Source organism: Bubalus bubalis, chromosome 20 (assembly GCF_019923935.1).
Source record: "Bubalus bubalis isolate 160015118507 breed Murrah chromosome 20, NDDB_SH_1, whole genome shotgun sequence".
Taxonomy (NCBI): Eukaryota; Metazoa; Chordata; class Mammalia; order Artiodactyla; family Bovidae; genus Bubalus; species Bubalus bubalis.
The window spans coordinates 25,524,617-25,532,479 of NC_059176.1; the positions used below are offsets into that span (position 1 = coordinate 25,524,617).

The 7,863-nt window shown below is 39.4% G+C and overlaps 1 pseudogene; it reads left to right on the top strand.

Moving 5' to 3' along the window:
* The first annotated feature begins 611 nt into the window (after positions 1-611).
* LOC112580804 lies at positions 612-3,563 on the top strand (annotated as a pseudogene).
* The last annotated feature ends 4,300 nt before the right edge of the window (positions 3,564-7,863 follow it).

Sequence of the window (7,863 nt, forward strand, 5' to 3'; positions counted from 1 at the left end):
TCTTAAATTGGTGTCTGCCCTTTTCATGCCTAGATCTCAGGCATTTGTTTCTGGAAAAGCTTGCAGGCCCTGGGCTTCCTACCTGCAGTGTGAAATGGACAAATTGGATTTGATCAAGTCTTCCTATAGGAAGAGATCAGTAAGGGAACAAAAAGTTGGCAGTAGTTTATCAACATCCCATCAGTTCAGTTCAGTTCAATTCAGTCAATCAGTCGTGTCCTACTCTTTGCAACTCCATGAATCACAGCACACCAGGCCTCCCTGTCCATCACCAATTCCCGGAGTTCACTCAAACTCACGTCCATAGAGTTGGTGATGCCATCCAGCCATCTCATCCTCTGTGGTCCCCTTCTCCTCCTGCCCCCAATCCCCCCCAGAGTCTTTTCCAATGAGTCAACTCTTCGCATGAGGTGGCCAAAGTATTGGAGTTTCAGCTTCAGCATCAGTCCTTCCAATGAACACCCAGGACTGATCTCCTTCAGAATGGACTGATTGGATCTCCTCGCAGTCCAAGGGACTCTCAAGAGTCTTCTCCAACACCACAGTTCAAAAGCATCAATTCTTCGGCGCTCCGCTTTCTTCACAGTCCAACTCTCACATCCATACATGACCACAGGAAAAACCATAGCCTTGACTAGATGGACCTTTGTTGGCAAAGTAATATCTCTGCTTTTGAATATGCTATCTAGGTTGGTCATAACTTTCCTTACAAGGAGTAAGCATCTTTTAATTTCAGGTAATTAAGCAATTTCAGTAATTCTTAATAGCATGACAGATTTCATTATTTGAATAGGTATTGGCTAATGGGACCTAGGGAAACACAGGAAAATTTCTTTTGCATTAAAGCAATTCTAGGCAGAGTAGTATTTGTTTAGAGTGATATACTGCCAGGGCTGCCACAACAAAATACCACAAACTAGGTGGCTTAAACAACAAATGTATTTTCTGACATCTCAGGAGGTGGAAAGCCCAAGATCAAGGTCAGCAGGTTTGGTTTTTTATTTTTGTCTTGAGTCTTCTTTCCCTGACTAGCAGAAGGCCACCTTGCTGTGTTTTCACATGACTTTTCTCTGTGTGTATGCAGGTCTGTCCTCATCTCTTCTTAATAAGGAAAGCAGTTACAATGGATTAGGGCCTACCTATGTGCCCTCACTTTATTGTAATTACCTCACTACAGATCCTGTCTCCAAGCACAGTCATGTTATGATGCACCAGGGGTTCGGATTTCAACATATGCATTTTGAGAAGATACAATTAAGCCCATAACAATTGTCATCTTTTATTTTATGCAATAGCAAACTTGATGATAAAGCACACTTCAATTAAGGTAAATCTGTTTTCCTACTGTCTTCCAGTGGGAATATACTGCCCTCCCACCCCTCAGTGAAACATAGCAATAGCAAGAGTAAGACCTTAAGCTCAAAAGCAGAAACAATTTTGAATTACTCTGTACCCTCCAGATCCTCCCCCCGCAATTTTGATTTTTTTCTTCCTGTTTTACCAAGTCTTTTCTTTATATTGTCTTTCTTCAGTTCCTTCTTCAAATGATGAGCATACCTTCCAGATACAGAGTTGCTCCATTTCATGTGGAAGATTCTGTAACTTGGCTTCCCTTTCCCCTTTTGTCTGAGATCTCAATGAACTGTTTAAAAAAAAACAACACCTAATTTTATGGAAGTAGAGTTGATTTACAATACTGTGCTCTATAGCAGTGTGATTCAGATATATAGATACGTATTCTTATCCATATGGTTTATTATAGAATATTGGATATAGTTCCCTGTGTTGTACAGTAGGACCTTGTTTATTCTATATACAATAGTTGCATTTGCTAACCCCAGCCTCCCAACCCATCCTTCCCCCTTCCCCCTCTCCATAACAACCACAAGTCAGTTCTCTATGTCTGTGAGTCTGTTTCTGTTTTGGTAGGTAAGTTTTCAATGAACTCTTCTACCACCTCACTTATCCCCCTCTTTTTTTGATTTCTCTTTCACCTTCCTTTTTATTTTCGGTGTTACTGTGTGCAAAGGCCTAGACATACAGAGTAAGAAGAGATACATGTTCTTTTCATGAAGTTTACTGTCCAACGTGAGAAGACGACCTTTAAAAAAAATGCACTGACTTTAGATGGTAACTGAGAGTTGTGATTTGATGTGAAAGCAAGGGGGTAGCTATTATAAGAGAGTATGTGTTTTAAATTTAAATAGAGCTTGGAGAAGGCCTAATGAAGTGGTATTTGAGGTGAAACCTCCCCATTGAGAAGAAGAGTTACTTTCCTGCAGATGGATATTTGGGTTGTTTTTCTTCCTGTTTATTTATTTTGCTGTTAAAAACATTGATGCTTTGAACATTCTTATACACATTTCTTGATGGGTATTTCCAAGAATTTTAAGGTTAAATTTAGGAGTGTTAATTGTATGTTATTCTGTATGTGAATGTTTAGCTTTCAGGATGGTGCCAAACCATTTTCCACAATAATTATACCAATTTACATCCACGAGGGAAACAAAAGAAATTCCATTTAATAGGCTCCCCTGGTGGCTCAGTGGTGAAGCCGCCTGCCAGTGCAGGAGACATGGGTTCAATCCCTGATCTGGAAAGATCCCACATGGCGAGGAGCAGCTAAGCCCATGTGCCACAGTTGGGCCTGTCTGTGCTCTGGTGCCTGGGAGCATCAACTACTGAGCCCGTGTGCCCAGAGCCTGTGCTCTGCAATGAGAGAAGCCGCTGCAGCCTTTTTGTCCGACATCGTAGTGAGGCGGCAGTTGTTGCAGCTGCTCTCCAGGCTTCGCTATGCCGCCCAAGGATGACAAGAAGAAGAAAGATGCCAGAAAGTGGACCAAGAAAGACAAAGATCCAGTGAACAAATCTGGGGCCAAAAAGAAGTGGTCCAAAGGCAAAGTTCGGGACAAGCTCAATACTAGTCTTGTTTGACAAAGCAACATGACAGACTCTGTAAAGAAGTTCCCAACTCTAATAATTTATAACTCCAGCTGTTGTCTCTGAGAGTCTGAAGATTCATGGTTCCCTGGCCAGGGCAGCCCTTCAGGAAATCCTTAGTAAAGGACTTATTAAACTGGTTTCAAAACAGAGCTCAAGTGATTTACATCAGACACACCAAGGGTGGAAATGTCCCAGCTGCTGGTGAAGATGCATGAACAGGTCCCACCAACTGTAGATTTTGAAAAATAAAACTTTATTAAATAAAAAAACAAAAACAAGAGAAGCCACTGCAATGAGAAGCCTGCAACTAAAGAGTAGCCCCACTGCTCACCAAAATGAAAGAAAAGCCTGTGCAGCAATGAAGACACAACACAACCAAAGGAAAAAAAAAAAAAGACTCAGAGCCAGGGTTCATTAAAAAAAAACAAAACAGAGAAATTCTATTTGAGAATCTCCCAAACTTCCCATAAGAATCTTCATTCTTGTCAGTACTTCACAAATTTAATTTTTACCAATCTAAATATGTATTTTTACCAATTTTTCATTGCAATTTTAATTGTATTTTCCTGATTATTATCTGTTTTTTTAATTTTACTTTTTAAAATAAATTTAAAAATACATTGTGGGTAGCAGACTTTTGTGAGTGATATATTGCAAATATCGAATTTGTCATTTTATGGTTAACACTTTTTGTGTCTTGTTTAATAGCTCTCTCCTAACCCTGAGGCCACAGATAATTCTCTATTTTCTTTGAAATGTTTCTAAAATATGTACTCATATCTAATTATTTTATCTATCACTGATTCCTTTTTTCCTTGTGGATACTTAGCACTCTTTATTGAAAAGTCCATTCTTTCTCCAGTGACCTAAATGGCATCTCTGTCTTATCAAATTTCCAAGTGTGCATGGATCTACTTCTGGGCTTTCCATTCTGTTTTATTGGTTGTTTGTTTTGTACCAGCGCAGTGTACCACGTTCATTTCTGTGGCTTTATGGTAAGTCATGCTATTACATTTTAGAAGCAACCAGTAAAAGTTCTGTAAACCTATTTGAGATCTTAATTGGAAATTAATTTAATCTAGGTCATTTTTAAAGAAATTGACATCTTTACAATATTGAATCTTGCTATCAATGAACATGATATTGCTCTACTTACGTTTCAATGAAGTTTTATAATTTTTTACATGCCACTCTTGAATACCTTTTAAAAAGATTTATTTTGTAGGTTATAAGGAGCTCTTGATCTGAGCCACAGTCAGTTCCAGGTATTCTTGGAAAAGACCCTGATGCTGGTAAAGATTGAAGGTAAAAGGAGAAGCAGGCAGCAGAGGATGAGATGGTCAGATAGCATCACTGACTCAATAGACATGAATCTGACCAAACTCTGGGAGGACGGGGGAGTCTGATGTGCTGCAGTTGGTGGGGAAGCAAAGAGTCGGACACTGTTTAGTGACTGAATAATTCCTAGATAACTAATGATTTTTATTATTTATTTAAATGGTCTATTTTTGGCTGTGCTGGGTCTGCGTTGTGCTGGCTTTTCTCTACGTGTGGCGAGCAGGGGCTGCTCTGTTGCAGTGTGGGGGCTTCTCACTGTAGTGGCTTCTCTTGTGGGGCCTGGGCTCTGGGATACATGGGTTCAGTAGTTGCAATTTCTGGGCTCTAGAGCACAGGCTCAATAGTTGTGGCGCACAGGCTTAGTTGCTCCAAGGCGTGTGGGATTCTTCTGGACCAGGGATCAAACCCATGTCTCCTACATTGGCAGGTGATTCTTCACCACTGAGCCACCAGGGAAGCCCCTAGATTGTCTCTTTAAAAAAATTGCTTTCTAACTTTGTTATATAGATATGCGACTGCTTTTTAACTTTTTTTTCTCTCTCTTTTTTGTTTTTTTTGCCATACCATGTGGCTTGCAGGATCCTCATTCCCTACCAAGGATTGAACCTTGGGCCATGGCAGTTAAAGCGCCAAGTCCAAACCATGAGACTGCCAGGGAATTCCCGACTTCTTTTTTTTTCTTAACTTTAATTTTTGTACAATTGTAGATTCATAGGAAGTTGTAAAAATAGTACAGAGAGTTCCATGTACTCTTTACCCAGTTTCCCAATGGTTCTATCTTATATGGATATAGTACAGTATCAAAGCCAAGAAATGGACATTAGTGCAACATATATGTATAGTTCTGTGTCATTTTATCAAGTGTATGGATTCCTGTAACCATCAACGCTATCAAAAACATCTGTTCCATTACCACAAAGCTCTCCCTCATGCTGCCCATTTATGGATCTATCTACCTGGCATTCGAGTATTATTTTTAGACCCTGGTAGTTAATAATCTATTCTCCTTATCTGTAATTTTATCATTTTGAGGAATTTATCTAAATGGACTCATACAATACATAGTCTTTGAGAATTTTTTTTTTCACTCAATATAAATGCCCTGAGATACATCTGAATCATTGCATGTGTCAATAGGTCATTCCTTTTTTATTTCATTTTCTGGATGTATTACAGTTTGTTTAGTCATTCAGCTATTGAAGGAGCAATTGCTTTTTTAATATAAAAGCAAATGCCCACTTTAATCATAATTCTGAATTGCTTTTTTGGTGTTAATATCTATGGTTTTATAAAGCATAGTAAACTAAGCTAGGTATTACTATTTTTCATTTTGGCCATGGCACATGGCATGTGGCCATGTTCTCTGACCAGGGATCGAACTTGCCCCCTGTGGTGGAAATGTGGAGTCTTAACCACTGGACAGCCAGGGAAGTCTCAGTATTATTAATTTTTTTTGGTTAATAAGATTTGAGACATATATAAATGATATCTATGATATACATTATAGTTATAACTAGACAATTAAAATTCACACATTTATATGAAATATTTGTAACTCTATTTCTTTATTTTGACCACCCTGTGGGGCTTTTGTGATCTTAGTTTCCCAACCACGGATAGAACCCAGGCCCTCAGCAGTTAGAGCAGAGTCCTAGCCACTGGGCCACAAGGAATTCCTCTATTTAGTCATAATAAATTTAGATCTACCTGAAAAAGATATTACCTACCATAGGGCTAAGTACCTGAAAAGCACTTCCAGTATCATTGATTTAATATAAAGTGATTATTTAAACAGACACATGCGCACATAGCTTTCCTCCATGTCTTTTTTTTTTTTTTAATATTTATCTATTTAGCTGTGCCAGCTCTTAGTTGTAGCATTCTGGATCTTTTTCAGTTGTGGCATGTGGGATCTAGTTCCCTGACCAGGGATTGAACCCTGGCCCCCTCCAATGAGAGCATGGAGTCTTAGCCACTAGACCATTAGGGAAGTCACTGTGTTGACTTGTTTTAGAATTTTATTTAATTCATCTGTAGACATACAAACCTGGTCCCACTCCAGCCCAACTAAGTCAGAGACTTGGAGGGGGCGGGTGGTACCCAACCATCTTTTTACAAAAGCCTTCCAGGTGATTCTGATGTACTCTGAAGTTTGAGAACCACTATGATAGACTTTTTTTTTTTTTTTTAAGTCAAGGAAAAAACAAGCCAGAGAACATTTGAACATATACCCTATTAGGTTTTATACTTGCTACTGTTTTTCTTCTGCTTTTGGTCTCTACTTTTGGTCAGGTGGGGTGTGTCGCTGTTACTTCTAGGGCCAAAATAACCTCAGCCCAAACACTCGTGCTGTCAAATCTTGGCTTTTGACTTAGCAGCAGCAGCCATGGCCTGGTTGTTTTTTCCTCTTGATCCTATTTCTCAGATAGAGCTGAGAGCTAGCTGTATCACAGGCTTTGAGAGTGGTTTTGAAAGTTTGAAAATCTGCAGTGTTGATCTAGCTAGAATGGGACTGTGAAGATCCTTGGTGAGTCCTTACAGATGATTCATCTGCTCAGGCCAGGGTTGGTGGTGGGGATGGTGCAGTGTGTGTTTGTGGTGGGTGGGGGTCGGGGGATTGTGATGATCACAGATCCAAGGACTGAAAAGGACATTTTAAAGGCCTGAGCTATGTGGCTTGGACTCTAGGATCAGGTTTGTTCACAGTCTTATCTGTCAATCTTTTTTTAAGTCCTGCTTTTTGGGATTATGTCTAGAAAATATTCTCCTTTTCTCCCCATTTATGCTACTTTTATCTGTTTTTCTTTGTTTTTCAAATACCTCATTGGTCCACTTGCAATTTATTCTGGCTTTAAATTGTTATTTAATGTGTCCATTTGGAGGACACGAACATTTCATTTTATCATGTTTCCCATCTACTGCATCTCTTTGTTATTAAAATCTCTTGGTCTTTGTAAATTAGTAAAAAAGTTTACTACCAGGTATTTTTGTATGTTTTTTGCCATTGAAATTGGACCTTTTGTCCATTATATATTCTCACAGGTAACAGCTGGAGGAAAGCCACTGACGTAAGCAACTGTTGTATTTTATAACTTGCTACCATGATGAACCTCAAGTTGTCACGGTTTTTCAGGTGACTTTCTTGGGTTGTCCTCCTGTTACCTGCAGGCAGCCCTTCTCCACTGGTGTCCAGGATACTGTGAATGTGTTCTTTCTGTTGTCTTTTTTGCTTATTTTCCTTTAGAACTCTTCATTCTCCAAGTTTCAGTCCTTCAACCATTCAGTGCATAGTCTCTTCCTCGGAGGAGAATTCATCCACTTTTTAAAGTTTGCCTCAATGTTAATGGTTCCCAGTGTATTCTGAGCCTTGACTCTAATTCTAAATGTCTGGAAATACCCTGGACTGTCCTAGGACCTTGAGAAATGTGCTTTTCTAAAGCTGAATAGGGACTTCCCTGGAGGTCCAATGGTTAAGGCTCTGAGCTTCCACTGAAGGGGGCACAAGGTTCCATCCTTAGGCAGGAGACTAAGATCCCACATACTGCACAGGACAAAAAAAGAAGAAAAAAAAAAAAGCTCAGC